The 18,195-nt window shown below is 39.6% G+C and overlaps 2 long non-coding RNA genes across 6 annotated transcripts in view; one reads left to right on the top strand and one right to left on the bottom strand.

Moving 5' to 3' along the window:
- Nucleotides 1-18,195, bottom strand: part of LOC145722365 (uncharacterized) — a 179,279-nt gene that overhangs the window by 132,261 nt on the left and 28,823 nt on the right. The gene's annotated exons all lie outside the window — the stretch shown is intronic.
- LOC145722364 (uncharacterized) lies at nt 8,060-10,259 on the top strand. The gene is made up of 2 exons (XR_014146580.1): nt 8,060-8,794; nt 10,130-10,259. It is a non-coding gene; the product is annotated as an uncharacterized LOC145722364 (long non-coding RNA).

The raw sequence follows: 18,195 nt of genomic DNA, 5'->3' as shown, positions 1-18,195 counted from the left end.
CATAGCGTAAAGCTGTTATTGAAGTTTTAACTTAAATACTGAAAAAACATTGTGTATTTACCCATACACTTATTTCCTTTACAGAATTCAAGAGTCAATACTTGATTTAGTTTATTAGTCACACCACAGATACAAAAAAATAAAATCAAGTAAATAATCCTGATTCACAAAATTCCTGGCTTTTGCACTCTAGTTTTGTTTACTTTCCTGTTTTCAACTTTTCTGGCTCAGTTGCATACATGAATCCTTATTCCTTCAGATGAAATTGCTTCAGGCCATTTCCTAAATGAAATTATGTAATATCTCTCACTCCTTAGATTTTTTATTTTACATCATTATTTCTTTACAAAGTAGAGTAAGAAAAATATGACATAGAAAATGTTTCCACATAGGTTTATCTATTCCAGCTTCTATCTAGGGATGAAATTATCTTTTGGGCCATCTGCTCCTTACTTAAGCAGAGTTATTTTAAAGAGGGGATCAGAAGTGTTAACTTCTAAATCTCGCGCTCTCTCTCCCTTATTTTATTTAAATGTGCTCCTTAAGACAAAGAATCTCCATACTCACTCCTGGCTACCCAGACCCATGCTGGCAGCAGCCTATAACCTGCACATCTCAAACCCATGAAAATGACACAATTTGGGGTCCTCAAAATTGCTGCCACCATCTGATATCTAATTCTTACTAAGATAGTAAAGGTTACGGGGGGCACTCAGCCGGCCCAGTGGAACACGCCTCTTGATCTCAGGGTAGTGAATTCGAGCCCCACATTGGGTATAGAGATTACTTAAAAAAATAAATAAATAGGGCGCCTGGGTGGCTCAGTTGGTTAAGCGACTGCCTTCGGCTCAGGTCATGATCCTGGAGTCCCTGGATCTTGTCCCGCATCGGGCTCCCTGCTCGGCAGGGAGCCTGCTTCTCCCTCTGACCCTCCCCCCTCTCATGTGCTCTCTCTCTCAAATAAATAAATAAAATCTTTTAAAAAAATAAATAAATAATAAATAAATAAATAAATAAATAAAATTAAAGGTTTTCAATGGTTTAATGCAATCAGTTTCTATATTAGAAAGACTATCACATTTGGAATCAGTAGATACTCTCATAATCTTGCTCCACCACTCGCTCGGTTATCTGAACTTCCATTTTAACAGTGTAGTTTTTTTGTTTTGTTTTGTTTTTAAAGATTTTTTTTTATTTATTTATTTGAGAGAGAGAGAGCACATGAGAGGGGGGAGGGTCAGAGGGAGAAGCAGACTCCCTGCCAAGCAGGGAGCCCGATGCGGGACTCGATCCAGGGACTCCAGGATCGTGACCTGAGCCGAAGGCAGTCGCTCAACCGACTGAGCCACCCAGGCGCCCTTAACAGTGTAGTTTAACATATTGAGCACCTAGTATGTGTCACTACTCTAGGTACTGGAGATACAAAAATAATTGAGAAAGACCTGGTCAATGCTCTCAAGCAGTTTGCCAATAGTGAATGAAACGTAAGAGTGAAAAAAGACCATTTCAATACCATGTGATATGTAGAGATATATTCTGCAGGGAGGGAATGGAACACTAATGGTCTTTTGGAATTTTTTCTTTTTCCCCAAAATGTTAAGGTTTGGTAAACATCTCTCAGAAAAGACAAGTTCCCCTCTTGCTGGAACTGGAAAGCCTTTTTACTTTTTCTCTTTAATTCTTATTTGTCCTAGTTTAAAGATAATAGGTGAAGCAATTAAAAAGAAAACAAAACACTAATCATCCTTAGGGATTTCACTGTTGATCTAGGAAAGATTTATAAGCCCTGTGTTAATAAAGTAATTGCTATTTTGGGTATACCTCGAAAGTAAGTGGATGAGATCTAATCTAACTATTAAAAACAAACAGGGGGACATCTGATCCCTCACTTATTTACAGGTGAAAAAAATGGAGGTTGGAGATGTCAAGTGGTTTGTCCAAGGCCACACAGCGAGTGAGAGGCAAAGAGGACTCAAAACTAAGTCTCTCAACTTCCATTCATTCTCTGTTCATTCCTTTAATGAAGACTTACAGAGTATGACTACATACAAACTGGGCAAAGCACTGCAGGGAGTCCCAGCATGCATGAGACAGGCTGTCTGCTCCTTCTCCTACTATTTAATGATGAATTCAACTGCATTTTATGACAGAGATGAAGAGTGAGTTTGGAGAGACCTTATTTATCTGAACAGATGAGATGAACAAAATTTAAAAGTCTGAATTATTATTAAGTATGCAAGGTGACATGAGTTCTCAGAGTAATACAATTAATGAGCCATCAAATGTGGTAGAAGCTAATGAATATTTACACTCAAATCAGAATCGTAGCCTGGTTGAGTGAGGATGGGTGACCTGAACTGTGCCTTTGATCTTAATCTCAGAGACAGAGAAGAGAGAAAACCAGCAGCAGGGAAATAGCTTTCTAAATGAAAGTTAAAAAGAAAAGGCTAAGGTAGAAAAGTTGCTCCTGTTCACTGACAAAAAAAGAGGATGGGAGATTTATCTTATGGGCCCTCTCTGTCCAAGTCTTACCTCTTCAGAACCTAACTACAATGGAACTATTTTAGAATTCCTATTGAAATCCCTTTATATTAAAAAAAAAAAAAGTATATGGAGGGGTGCCTGGGTGGCTCAGTCGGTTGAGCATCTGACTCTTGATTTTGGCTCAGGTCATGATCTCAGGGTCATGAAATCAAACCCCACACTGGGCTCTGCACCGGGCATGGAACCTGCTTAAGATTCTTTCTCTGCCCCTCCCCCCAAACCCCTTCTTGCAGGTGCGCTCTCACTCTCTCTCTCAAAAAAAAAAAAAAAGTATATGGAAAGAAAAAGTGGTCTCTGTGAACACTTTATCATAGTGTTTATTGAACTGTTCCTGGATGTGATTCAGTGGGTTTAACTGTCAGAAACAACTGTTGTGAGTCTCAGTAATAACTACCTTTCAACTCTAAGAAACTGGATTCCAACCATAAATCCACACTGAAAGATGTGTTTGTTGCTCTTTGTACCTTTGGCTGTAAGAATTCTTTTTTTTTTTTAATTTAAATTCCAGTTAGTTAACATATAGTGTAATATTAGTTTCAGATGTACAATTTAGTGATTCAACACATACAACACTCGGTGCTCATCACAAGTGCATGCCTTAATCCCCATCACCTATTTCATCCATCCCCCCACCGACCCCCCACTGATGACCATCAGTTTGTTCTCTATAGTTATGAGTCTGTTTCTTGGTTTTCCTCTGTCTTTTTTCCCCCTATGACCATTTGCTTTGTTTCTTAAATTCCACATGAGTGAATCATATGGAATTTTCTTTCTCTGACTAACTTATTTTGCTTAGCATAATACCCTCTAGTTCTATCCATGTTGTTGCCAGTAGCAAGATTTCATTCTTCTTATGGCTGAGTAATATTCCATTGTATATATATATACACCACAACTTCTTTATCCAGTCATCAGTCAATGGACATTTGGGCTCCTTCCATAATTTGGCTGTTGTAGATAAGGCTGCTATAAACATCAGGGTGCATGTATCCCTTCAAATTGGTATTTTTGTATCCTTGGGGTAAATACTTAGTAGTGCAATTGCTGGATCAGCTATTAGAATTCTTATAAGAACTTCCCCTCTGGTTGCTGTCCTTTTGATATAGAGACTTGTACATGCCTGACTGCCTACTGGGCCATTGGTTTCTACAGATCCCAGATACTGTAAATTTGGGAGTTGCCATTTCTCATCCTTTTTGTACTTAAATCTCCTTGGAAGACTACGGTCATTTCACTGTTATACATTGTTAAATTTTGTTGTGATTAAATAGTCACCAGAAAAATAAAATAAAATAAAAACCACCCTCATCAGAGCAAACACCGGTCAATGTCTCTAGTTCCCTTTAAACATAAAGGAAGTTCATGCTTGTTGTATACTATCCGCGACATGAGAAAACAGCCTAGGAGAGAAGTAAGGGCCACACATGTGGTCACATTTTGTGTGAATTCCTCCTTTGCCAGGAAGAATATTAATATGCCTATCTTGTTTTCTAAGGGAACTTGTACCTGAAAGGGGAAATAAGCAAAATCTGACTTGATAGAAATATTCAATGTTAATCCATCCATGATGCAAATGAAAAGAGATGACAATATTAATTCCATTTTTTTTAAATGCCCTCTGGTTAATAATGCCTTCATTTTCTCAATGCACCACAGAAGAGAAAGAAGCATTGTTGTCAGCCTCTTCGGGGAAGAAAAAATGTTGCCTGGAATAAAGCTGCAAGGAAACTCATCCACAGCCATAAGGATGTTTCTAGGGAGTTTATGCCCAGAAACAGGTTTTCAAAACTGGGGTGTGGAGTAACAGAGTAGCCTACAAATGTCCAGTGTACTTTTGCAAGTTGTACCAAATTCAATGAATATATTTGGGCTATAAATCATACACAAAGAGTTATGGCAACATTTCAACTTTATCTTCACCCAAATCTCTGATGAAATCAAGGGATTGGACAAGTGCACATTCTTTGTTTATTTATTTTTTGGATTTGGAGGGTTTTTGTTATTTTAATTTTTTGTTTAAACTGGTGCTTGGGAACCTCTTTTGAGTTCAGCAATCGGTCAGGCACTGGGCTGGAAGAAGCTGACTTGGGCCGTCTTTCCTGACAAGTTTAGTTCCTCAGATTACATACATTCTGTGCATGCAAAAAAACCATCTGAGAAAGGGCACTAGGGGCTGAGCACAGAGCGGATTGGGTAAGTCACCAAAATGCAAGGTTGGGAGGCAGTGTAGTCAGCGGTGACGGACCTCTGCTGGACCTGGCCCTCCTCACGACCTTAGGACAAGAGTACTGCGAAGAATTTGGGCTACGACAGAGCAGTCAGGCAAACCTCATTGCCTTCTTAAATATTCTACACAGTTGCAATATGTGGATGAGAAAGGAGCTCCCCTGACCCCCCAGGCCACTATGGATGCTGTCTCTTGATCAGCAGTATAGCTCATGGGAAACGTCCCTCATACTAACTTCATTTTTGTAAATTCAGCTTGGAATGTTTGATTCATATAATGCAGCGAAGTCAGGCAGATGGATTCGAATTCTGAATTCAATCTCATTCTTACCAGCCGTGTGACTTTGAGCGAGGTACTTGGACTCACAGAGTTTCCATTGTCTCACCTTCAATTCAACTCATACCATTCAGTTCAATAAATATTGATGAAATACAGCTTTCTGTGCTAAGCCTGGCAGAATATAAGGGATAGAGTGGATATGGGCCAACCTTGGCAAGTTGGGGACAGCCGTAGGAGCCATGTAAGGAGGCTGCTGAATTCCCACAACGTGTTCCGAGAGCTTGAAGGCAAGTTGTCTGAGTCACATGACTTTGCAGGGCCAGGGATAGTTTTGCTGCTTATAACCCATGGTGGGCCACAAGGGAGGACTCATGTGGCATTTTCCCAGCCCTTGGGAGAGACTGGTTGTTCTCCAGCTGCGGATGTCCCCGAGACAGCCCAGAAGAAACCTTGCCAGGGGCTCTTGCCAAGTTTGGAAAAGCTCAGATCTTGATTCTTCCTCTAGAAACCATAACACATTTCTCTTTTGAGTAGAAAAAAGGAGTAAGAAAGAGGACCTGAGGGAGAGGGAACTTGACAAGTAAACAGAGGGGATCTTCCCCTCTGGATGTTGAGGAAGGAAGTATAGCAAATCATCCCAGAGAGAGAGAGAGAAGTAGAGAGGAGAACATACTGGCAGGCAAGGGCCCTGGGATTTTCCCTGACACTGGCCGCTTATGGAACACTGAGTCACTGTCTTCTTATTTGTCCAAACAGAATTGGGCCAGATTATTGCTCAGGTTCCTAAAAACCTTGATGTGCCCCCAAAATGTACCATTGGCCAGCCTCCATTATCTCACAACAAATGATGGTTCTAACATGGGATCTTGCCAAATGAAATAACAAGAAGGCCACAGTGGAGGTCTGTTGGGTAGAAGATCATCACCAACCCTAACAGAAATGAAGCCTGTTACACACTGGAACAAGAAAACCCAGAGTTTTCTCCTGCTATGTCTTCCTAAAAATGCCTTCCTTTGGAATGAGCCCCACTTCCTTCCACCAGGTCTATCAGAGGGATCTTGTAGTTTGCTTGGCTCTAGGGGAACAGACCTGAAGATATCTTGAGGAGTCTGTGAACCCAGCGCCCAGTGTTCTCAGGGCAGTCTTGATGGGCCCATTCAGGACTCTGATGACAGAAAGTCACATGAATAAATAACCCCTCCCCCCATGCAGACAATATAGATTTTCAGGCTGGGGTGAGTGGGATTCTGGCAATATTTTCACTGTCCTTGTGGGTGTTATATGACAACATGCCTTTTTAACTAAAGAGACCAAGGAGCAAGGGTGAGGGAGGAGTTGCCACATACATACTGAAAGCCCAATGATGACCACACATTTATCATGATGGGCAGGATTGAACCCCAGAGACAAGCAGTAAAATAAATGAGTAAAAGTCAGTTATCTGGGTTCAAATCCTAGTTTGGCCTCTGCAGGCTTGTGAACAAATAATTTTGACATCTTTAAAGTTTAGTCCCACTTCCTCTCAGGACCATAACTGTAACAATCATTAGGACTCTTCACAAATATTCGGAGGTGTTTTTTTCTTCTTTTCAGTCACATGTTAAGATTATACTTCCCCTTTCTCTCCTCTTCCCCACAAAATACAAGATGTGCCATATGACTTGATTTGCTAATGGAGAGTGAGCAAAACCAGCACACGTCACCTCTGAGCAGAAGTTCAAAAGGCTGTAGACGATTCTTTGTGAGTTGCCATGCATGCTTGGTCTCTGCCTGGAGACCAGCAATGTTTCCATAGTGACTGTCAGCTGGAGTCCCAGAGTCCGCAGCTTGACCTACAATGGTCATGTAGCTTGACTTTGTTGCTTTTAGTCCCTGACGTTTGGGGATAATGGCAATACCCAGACAATCTAACCAATGTATTCTTAATAGAGGCAATAATGATGAAAATTGGGTTTTGGGTTATGAAAAAAATATACAATGCTCTATGGCCTCCAAAGGGCCACAGTATATAAACAGGCTTACAATATATCTGTGGTATTTAAATTTCATGAGGGAGAGGGGGTGGTTAGGCGTTTAGGTAAAAAAAATCTCTAAAAGGCCTCCTTAAGGGTGCAATAATGAAAAAAAAAAGCTTGAGAAACACCCAGTCTGTCCTGATTGATAGAGCAGCATATGAATAGTAGATGGTTTCACTTTTCTTAAAAGAGACTTAGAGAGGGCACTATATAATATACCATAGGTTTTATTTCTCCCGTTTATTATCTTCCTACCTAGCTCCATGAAGGTCAAGAGTTTTCGCTACTTTGTGGGGCGCCTGGGTGGCTCAGTCGTTAAGCATCTGCCTTCGGCTCAGGTCGTGATCCCAGGGTCCTGGGATCGAGCCCCGCGTCGGGCTCCCTGCTCAGCGGGGAGCCTGCCTCTCCCTCTCCCACTCCTCCGCTTGTGTTCCCTCTCTCGCTGTGTCTCTCTCCGTCAAATAAATTAATTAAAAAAAAGTGATGGGGCGCCTGGGTGGCTCAGTCGCTAAGCCTCTGCCTTCGGCTCTGGTCATGGTCCCAGGGTCCTGGGATCGAGCCCCACATCGGGCTCCCTGCTCAGCGGGGAGCCTGCTTCTCCCTCTCCTACTCCACCTGCTTGTGTTCCCTCTCTCGCTGTGTCTTTCCCTGTCAAATAAATAAATAAAATCTTTAAAAAAAAAAAAAGAGTTTTCGCTACTTTGTTAATTACTAAATCCTTAGTGCCTAAGATAGCCTTAGCACATAGTAGGTGCCCATGAAATCTTTGTTGAATCAATGAACAGATAATTGAGACAGAAATGACTCCAACCCTCTGAGCTTCCAAGCTTAATGGGAAGTCAGTCACATGCTGATGCTAATAGAGCATTCCATGGCTGGAGTACATGGGAGAGAAGATTTACCCACATCTGGGAAGGCAGAGAAGCCTCCTGGGAGGAAATAGTAGTGTGGCCTGAAAACTGAGAAGGTAGACAAACAAAAAGCAAAAAAACAAGGGTTGGGATGAAATTGATTCATCAAAAAGAGAAAAGACTATTTCACGCCAAAGGAATAGTATAAAGATTGCTCAGTGGCAGCAGATGAGTTGAATTTCTTCGACAGAGATCTTTTATTTGGCCACGGGTCTCACATTTTAAAAAGTAGAATTTATATTAGAAAACTGTAAATCCAGTTTCTCTTTAAAATGCAAGGGGAACCTAAATAAACCCTGATAACTGAAAGAGACCCAGGCACATTTAAGGCATTGAAAATGTGCTGTGGCTAAAACATAATTCAACCTGGACAGCGGAGCTGTGATAATGTGCAAATCTCAAAGACCTTTGAATGCCGTCTTAAGGAGCTTGAACTTTATCTTAAGAAAAACAAAGAGCCATTGAGGTGCTTTAAGCAAGTAAGTGACACACTTACAGTTGTGTTTAAGGAAGATCACTCTGGTGGTAGTATGAAGAATGGACTGAAGTTGCACAAGACCAGAGGTTAAGTGACCAATACGAAGATAATCGCAGGAATCCATGCAAGACAGTATATTGGCCTTGATGAGTAAGCAGTACTGATGCGAGAGATTCTAGAGGCATCCATTCTCCCCTTTATCATTTTTAACATCACCCTCATTTGTTTAGGGTGGCATTATGCCTGATAAGACATCTGCCCAGAGCCCTTTGCACAGCCTTGTCAATTTCCTAGACCAACATACTAGTCCTGGACTGTCTTCCTGCACATTGTTCATTAGGTAAGAAAAACAATTCTACTTTTTATCATTATGCATTCAATAGGGGTGCCTGGGTGGCTCAGATGGTTAAGCATCTGCCTTCTGCTCAGATCATGATCCCAGGGTCCTGGAACCGAGACCCATATCGGGCTCCCAGCTCAGTGCAGTCTGCTTCTCCCTCTCCCTCTGCTGCTCCCCCTGCTTGTGCTCTCTCTCTGTCAAATAAATAAATAAAATCTTTAAAAAAATATGCATTCAATAAAATGCATCTGTCAGGAGACAAAATTAGCAGAATTTAGTAGATTAGGACATGTGCTTACTTTTTAGAGTAGTAAAGATTTAATATGTAGAGTCCTAGCACTGTCCAAGATAGAGGCCTGCAGCTAATATTAATTCCCTCGCCCTTCTTTCTTCTTGTCCCTAATTAGGAGTAAGCATTTTTAGGTCAGAAACCAAAAATTCTGGTCTTCCTTTCCCATGTATTTAGTAACTAGCATGTGAAAAGTATCTTACACACTGTACACAGCAAGCATTTGGTACTTGTGGCTGATCCACTAGGAGTTTTAATGAATGTTTAAACATTACTTAGGTATAGGGAAAGAAGTGTTCATAGCAAATGTTTTCAGACAGACGCATACAAAAAAATCGCAAATGGATCATTCAGGCTGATGTTGCTACAGAAGATAATTGTACCAGGAGAGTCTTTATTCCATTCTATTTAGCTCCTCTGGCAATTTGATCAGTTTTGACTCAGTGAAAGTAGAAATAAACTTCCTTTTTGAAGATTTTATTTTGATTAGATAATACTGTGGGTAATCTCTGATAATTAAAGAGAATATCAAAAATAGGGAGCAAAAATGAGAAAAGCACTGAGAAATAGCAAACAATAAACTATATGTTCTTTTCTTTCAATGCAGTTATTTCATGTGAAGAGGCATAAAGATTGCCTAGGTAAATTTGTGCTGATCTTTTTAATGCCTGATGAAAATAAAGTGAAATTAAAGCAAAAATCAGTTAAAAGAAGTTATAAATATGATCTCAACTCTGTTGGGAAAACAATAATATATCTATGTATATATTAAGGAAAGCCATACAAGAGGAGACTGAAAGGAAATGCTAGGGAGTAAGCATCCATTATGATAGAATAACATCATAGTTGTATGTGATTTAGAATATATTTCTAAATTTCTTGTGATAGCATGTACTACTTTTATAATCAAGAAAAAAGATACTTATTAGAAAATTTTTTATACAACATTCCTTTGACTTTACGGAGTTATAGATGGTTCTATAATTGTCCTTGGAAAGTTGTTAGGATGGCTCCTATCACTGTTGACATTGATCCCCTCTTCACAGGAATATGAAGAAGGGAAAAAAACAGAAGGTGGGGATGAGGTACCACAGTCAAGGGGACAAGAACAGAACCAAGAACAGAAAGCACCAAACAAGATTAACTTGAAAATGTGTATCAAAGAGTCAACAAATGCTTTGAGTTTGAACTCATAAAATTATTTTCATATACACAGATTCATTACACACAATAAAACAGAATTATAATGTAAATAAACATGTGATGAACAGAGTCTGTGTATCGTTTTTTCACACTAAATAGTACATGAATGCTCTTCAGTAACTGGCAAGATCTAGTCAAATATAAATAAATGGTACTAGAATACCCTCAAACCGAAGTTCATTTATCTCAACTGGGTGAGCAATTCTGTTCAATAAAACTTCACCTTTTGCTGTTAGCTAATCATATATACCAGAGAAAAACACACTAAATGAAAAAATAAATGGACCTCTAAAAAGAAATGTGATCCTTCAAGCAGATGTGGTGAAATGTATTTGACCCATGTATTTTTTTTTTTTTTGTCTTTAGGGCACAAAGATTTGACAATTTATTATTTGTAAAGAATAAAACTACTCCTCCAGCAGAAAGAAACTCAATAAATATTAATTGATGAGCGAAATATTGGGTTAAAAAAAAGGAGCTAAGTAAATTTTCTTTCCTTGGGTAACAAAATAAGAATAAAAGAGAGGACATTGTGTTAAGAACCCTTCGGGAGAAAGAATTAAGTTGGCTGGATTGGTCTGATGTGTCCTTTTAATAAGATTTTATTTATTTATTTATTTATTCATTTATTTATGTATTTATCAGAGAGAGAGAGAAAGCACAAGCAGGGGGAGCAGCAGAGGGAGAGGGAGAAGCAGGCTCCCCACTGAGCAGGGAGCCCAGTGCGGGACTTGATCCAGGATGCTGGGATCATGACCTGAGCCGCAGATGCTTAACCGACAGCCACCCAGGCATCCCTGGTCTGACATTTCTCAGAACTTTGCTTTTCACCTCCCCTCTCCCCAAAAAAGCTACGCTAGGGAAGTGAGCTAGGAAAGCGAACTGTTATGCATATGGCAGTGGGCGTGATGGCTTCACCATGTGGAAAGCAGGAGCCTCAGAAGGTCAGGATAGTACCCAGGGGCTATGAAAGCAAAGCTGAAACCAAAAGTAGGGAAGTAGGGTGATCAAGTGAAAGGAGGATGGAAAGGACGACTGTCAAAAAGGCAGCATAAAATCAGATGCTATCAAACTTTACCACAGGGAGAAGAAAGAAAAGGCCTATCTGGATGACAAATGCCAAACTGTAATATCCAAAAAGAAATGAGGAAGAGAGGAGTTATATGTTCTCATGTAAATATCTAGATGGTTCCCAGATATGCTTAGTGTAAGCAGGACCATGTGATCACTGAGTTCTTCCCTCTCTGCTGGGCAAAAAGGATGGAAGTCTTGTCTCCGATTTCCACCTGATTTCCCTTTCTGCAACAATAAAGCATACTGTTTATATCCAGGAGGGGAAAAAAAATCCTAAATGTAAAAACAAGCCAGAAATGTAATTCTGGGGATTCAGCCATCTTGACTGCTAACAGAATAATTTTCCTGAACACTATGATGAAAAATGAGAGGTATAGAAATTGATACTTTAAACATTGAGACTGTAGCAAATCCTCTTCTTTGGTAGGAACTTTTTTCTAAAGCAGTACTGATCTCATTTTGTTTTAGGTCATCCCAAAAACTTCCCCCTGAAAATGACTAAACTGTTGCTATCACCAAAATGGCTTTCATTCTGTGACATTATTTCGTTTCCACCTCAAACAGTGTACTGCAATTCATTTCTGGTACTGACCACCCCTCACGTTAAGGACTCGGTCCTCCACAAGATGGCTCCCACTTCAGATGCCAGTTACAGCTCCAGGGTCCCCAGGCTATTCGAATTCCTGATTAACTGGCTACAAATCTGGGGACTCATGACCCCCTCAGGTTTGATAATTCAGCACAATGACTGACAGAATTCAGGAAAGTGCAATATTTACTATCACAGTTTCATTATGAAGGATATGGAGGACCAACCAAATGAAGAGACTTTTAGGGAGAGTTCTGGAAGGGTCCCAAATGCAAAGCTTCTGTGCCTTCTCCTCATTGAATCAGGGCACATCACCCTCCAGCATATCGATATGTTCACCAACGTGGAAGCTCCTAATGAATTAAATTCCAAGTGGCCACAACAAAAAGCACATGGCTGGGTGTATTGGGAGATGACCCTGGAAAGATGACTGAGGCCATACCATGGGCGGGGGTGGGAGGGGGCTCTAAATTCTGTGCCGAGGATTTTAAATATTATTCTTCAGACAGTGGAGAGCCACTGAAAATTTTTGAAGAAGAATACTTCACTGCGCATCGGTGCTTCCTCTTCTGTAGGTCTTTTGAGAGTTTGTAGACAAAAATGAAACCAATTAGATTATTGAAATAGTCCAGACAACAAATGACAAGGAACCATGGTACTGAACAGTGCAGGAATACCAGAAAAGAGAACCTAAGAAATTCATGGACATGGAGGCAGAACCAGGAGGAATTGAAGATGATTCCCAGATGTCTAGCATGCCTTCCTAGGAATATGGTATCACTGAAAGAAATGAGGAACTGTCCTAGTCTGCTCAGGCTGCTCTAGTAAAATACATTATACTGGATGGCTTAAACAACAGACATTTATTTCTCACAGTTCTGGATGCTGGGAAGTCCAGGATTAAGGTGCCAGCCAATTCCATTCCGATGAGGCCCATCTTTCTGGCGTGCAAACAGCTGTCTTCTTGCTGTGTCCTCACATGGAAGGGAGAGAGAGGAAGCAAGCTCTCTCATTCAGAAACAAATAGTATGATTTCCCATATTCGAAAACCTGGCATTGAAATCACCCCAAGCATCCTTGACCATGATTCCCTGACTTGATTCCTGCCTCTTTTTACAGCACTATTTGTCACTCTTTTTCACTCTTCTCACTCAATCACATTGAGATACATATAATTCACAAATGGGTCACAGTATTTTAAGGTTCCCTGTTCTCACTCATGCTATTCCCTGTCTGGAATGCTCTTTTGATATCCAACTTTTTTTCCTCTTAATGATGCTCATCTTCCAAGGTTCAGTTCCAGTTATCATCTCTTCGTAAAGCTTCGTGGGGACATATTCCACAGGCCACCCTGTGATGCCATCGTAAGATAGAGTGTGTCACTCATCCATTAGTCTGCCTCTTCCATGAGACTGTCAGTCCTTGACAGCAGGGATTCTGTTCATTCTGCTCTCTACCTCTAACGCCTAATAGAATGTAGCATTTGACTACAGCTATTTTTTTTTAATTTCTTAAGCGTGTTCAGTTAATTAACTGACTTCTCAATACTCAAACATTCGTGAGTGATTAATGTGCAAAAAAACCCCTTGAATGTTCTGTTTTCCTTCCCATGTGCTGCACTTGTTATTTAAATGTCTATTTGAAAGGGTCAATGTCTAGACTGGCCAAAGTAGGCAAAACAAAAATTCTAAATGTATTTCCTTTCAAGAAACATAATCTATTTTTTTTATTTTTTATTGTTATGTTAATTCCCATACATTACATCATTAGTTTTAGATGTAGTGTTCCATGATTCATTGTTTGTGCATAACACCCAGTGCTCCATGCAGAAACATAATCTATTTTTAAAACAACCTTGTGGACTGTCCCTGGAGAACATAGTGGAATAGAGCGTCTTTTCATGAATCACCTCACTAGGCTGATTCTCTGTGAAGAACATGGAAGATTTGTTTGAGGTGAAAATACTACAAAATGAGAAACAGAAAAATTATATGGACATGGATAAATGAGCAAAGGATGTTGAACACTAAAAGGGATAATTCAAGTTTGGCACAAAAACAGATAAGCCATGTTTCTGAAAGAGAATAAATATGATCAAAGCAGCTAGAAGGAAAGACGATTTGGGCAGAAAAATCTTGGAGACATTAAATTAGAAATTTCTTTTGTTCAGATTGTACCATATTTTCTTTGAGATTGTAAGTTCCTAACCCCATGACTGTTTTTATTGAACACCCACAGTGAGTGAGGCTTTGTTCAGTGGGATCTAATAAAACACCAGTGTAAATCATTCAGCAAGCATGGCCAAAGGATCACAATACCAATAATTAATCAGGCTTTCTGTTCATTCTCCTTTCCAGGGGTTAAAAGTTGGAAGTATTATGTCTGATAAATTGAAATCTGCCATATATCTGCTAGGTCACAAAGCATGCATTATAAAATAAAAACATGCCAAAACAAAAACCACTGGCCACTTGCATTATTTCCTAAAGCATTTCAAACACATCCAATCTAAAAATAGATTTTTAAAACAAGCTGTTATCAATTTAGAAAAGAACACAAAGTTAAACTCTCTATAATCTTGAGCAGAAATAAAGGGTTCATTAATTGTACAAACTGTAATTTAGCAAAACCTCATTGTGGCATCTTGCTCAACATCCTGAAAACAAAAAATCCTCAATACCTATAATAACAGCAAAATGAATAGCTTCAAAATGAGCTGATATACCAACAACCATACAAAAAAAAAAAAACTACATAAACAAAAGATTTGCTGGTGCTAATTGGAATACTGATAAAAGGAATCTTGAGGGCGCCTGGGTGGCTCAGTCATTGAGCGTCTGCCTTCGGTTCAGGTCATGATCCCAGGGTCCTGGGATCGAGCCCCGCATCAGGCTCCCTGCTTGGCAGGAAGCCTGCTTCTCCCTCTCCCACTCCCCCTGCTTGTGTTCCCTCTCTCGCTGTGTCTTTCTCTGTCAAATAAATAAATAAAATCTTTAAAAAAAAAAAAAGGGAATCTTGAATAAGAACTATGAAAATGAGTGCTAAGAATTAAAAGAATGCTTATGATTTTTTAATTTGTTTGGGGATATGTGACAAGTGAAGTCATCCTGATACAACTTAATATTTTTGAGAATTTTTTGTATGTTATAGAATATCATAATTCGGGGTTTAATTCTTCAATCTAAAACCTAACGTTTTTCGAGCACCTACTCTATGTATCAGGAACTAGATGAATTAAAACAAAAGACCTGTTGTTGAGGAGCTCACACTCTAGTAGTGGAAACCGACATGTAACTAATTATAAAACTGAGGATCAACTGCAATGATAAAAGTATTGGCCAAGAGAGGGACTCTCTCTCCTAGTTAGGTGGTCTAGAGAAGCTGACAACTCCTCCAGAAGGATGACTTTAGATAGAAAAGCAGGCAGGAGTCGTTCCAAGAAGAGAGGAAAAAATGCTTTATCTCACAAACCAGACGGCAGAGACTGTCTTTTCCTTCTTTATAAAACTCAGAGTGCATACGAAATTTTCAGTGATCTTGGTTAATTGCCAAGATAGTTCTGCTTGATGAAATTAGGTAATTTGGTATTTGAAAAATTGGAAGCATCAGATGAAAAAGAAGTCCATGGGACAATAAGAAGGAAGGGAGGGAAAACTGAATGGGAAGTCATCAGGGAGGGAGGAAAACCATGAGACTTTTTTTTTTAAGATTTTATTTATTTGAGAGAGAGAGTGAGTGAGAGAGAGAGCACAAGCAAGGAGAGTGGCAGGCAGAGGGAGAAGCAGGCTCCCTGCTCAGCAGGGACTCCATCCCAGGACCCTGGGATCATGACCTGAGCTGAAGGCAGAAGCTTAACCGACTGAGCCACCCAGGCGCCTGAGACTCTTAACCCTAGGAAACAAACTGAGGGTTGCTGGAGGGGAGGGGGTTGGGAGGATGGGGTTAAAAAAAAAGAAGAAGAAGAAGTAAAATCGTCCAGGTGCCTGGGTGGCTCAATCGGTTAAGTATCTGACTCTCGATCTCCGCTCAGGTCTTGATCTTAGGGTCATGAGTTCAACCCCCACATTGGGTGTGAAGCCTATTTAAAAAAAAAAAAAAAAAGGTAAAATCTTCACAAAACTAAAAATAAGTCATTAATATTGTTTAATAAGAAAAAAAATAATCTATCAGAGGTAGCCATAGGATTGATAAATATAAGTCTGAAGCCAAATATTCTGGTTCCAGATTTACTGATTCCAGTGGCTCGTACCTCACAGTCACTAACTACCACCAGTATGATCGAACTCTGGTCTCACGAACCCAGAATGTAGAAGGAAGTTTTTGTGGTGAATACTGAAAGGCTCTGGCTTGTACTGTCTATAAAAGAAAAAAAATATAAGAAGGTTCAAAAGAATTTTAATCTTGAGTACAACTGAGAGATCTAAAGTTTTGTCACTGGAGAAAGGAATAAGAAAGACAAAGAACAAAATGAAAGAGAAATGGAAGTAAAGAAAATAAGAAGAGAGAAGGAGGAAGGAAGAAAAAAACATTGTGGGAAATATGAGAGAGTCACAGATATTCTATCACTAGGATCCAAATTTTCACCCAAGTTCTACACTAGAATAATCTCTATATGATGTCATCATTAATCACTAAAGATTTGGACAATAATTGCACATCAAAATGCACAGAAATCCATACAAGCCTCACCTTACTTTTTGAAAAGTGGAATTATTTTCTTCTGTTATTATGATTTGAGATGTAAATTTGTTTTGATTTTCCAGTTTAATATGTGTATATGCTTCCTTGACATTAACTTCAACTGCCTCTAGAAGTCAGCTATTATTCTTGATTTCTAACACTCAGTATTCATCAGTCAGGTTAACAGATGCTATTATCCAGGATGGCAGAAGGGAGCCAAGAAAGGTGGAGTCTCTGGGTCCCCATGGAAGTTGAGAAAAAGCTCAGGTTGTCCAAAAACATTAGGAATAGCCCTTAGTCTGGGAGCTTTGATGAAATTTACTGCAATATAATACCTGCCAGATCAGGTGCACTTTGTCAGCATTCGGTAGTACATAAGAGTTATAGAGTTTTATTTTTTTGGGTTTTTGTGTGTGTGTGTGTTTTAGAGATCTTATTTATTTATTTATTTATTTATTTGAGAGAGAGAGAGAGCATGAGCAGGGGGAAAGGGCAGAGGGAGAGGGAGAAGCAGACTCCCCACTGAGGAGGGAGCCCAACGTGGGTCTCGATCCCAGGACCCTGAGATCATGACCTGAGCTGAACGCAGACGCTTAACCAACTGAGCCATCCAGGTGTCCCTAGAGTAACAGAGTTTTAAAGCAGCAATTTTTGGTCTGTGAAAATGTTATATGACAGGTAGGCACAAAAATGGTGGGGGAGTGAGGGGTGTCCAATGCCATTCAACAGTCGATCCACTTCTAATCTCTTCCCAAGCTGTTTTAATTGGGTCTTCATTGCTGGGAAAACAATCTGGCTCATATTTTAAGTAGAGATTTTCTATTTTTTTTGCTTGATTGTTTTTGAGAATGAAGGAGACTTTTCACTGTTTATTTAAGTAACTATTATAAAATATGACTCTTTCCTTTGGATGTATTTTTTATTCTATAAACTGTGTGAAAATTATGTGAATTCAGGGTTGTTTTATTCCTCTCCATTGTTCTGAGCAAAGTAATAGACTGGGAGTAGGGTCTCTGCGTGGACCCATTCATCAGATGATAGTTTATAGAATGAAAAAGACTCTGATTTTTGGTTTATTACTTCAATTAAGTCATCCAGGTAATGAGAGTCAAAAAGAAAAATCTAGTTGTAGTCTCTTATATATTCTTCATAGATCACTTTACCAAAACCAAATATCTTGTAAATGGGGTCATCTTGCCCCAGAGATTTTTATGCATGCCATCCTTGAAGACACCTGCATTCCATTAAAGTATATATCTTAAATTTCCCCATTATCACTCAACTCAATCAACAGTCCATCAAAAACTATTAAAACTATCGATTGATTCCCAGGCACTATTCTAAAATGATTTGCCAAGAGCCCATTATCTTAAAAGCAGGTGAGGTACTGATAATTCCATGCTCCCTGATTAGTGTGTTCCTTGTCAGACTGCCCGGCAACAGTGCCATGATCACTGGGTACATTTCACAGCCTGGTGACAATGCCACTGGAACTTCTTAAAGCAGCAAGATGTTCCACAGCAGATGGGTTTGGACCAAGATAAGCCTAACATTTCTTTTTTTTTT

The sequence above is a fragment of the Leptonychotes weddellii genome, chromosome 6 (assembly GCF_054177405.1).
Source record: "Leptonychotes weddellii isolate Sample4059 chromosome 6, ASM5417740v2, whole genome shotgun sequence".
Taxonomy (NCBI): Eukaryota; Metazoa; Chordata; class Mammalia; order Carnivora; family Phocidae; genus Leptonychotes; species Leptonychotes weddellii.
This window is presented reverse-complemented; position numbering and strand designations above follow the sequence as displayed.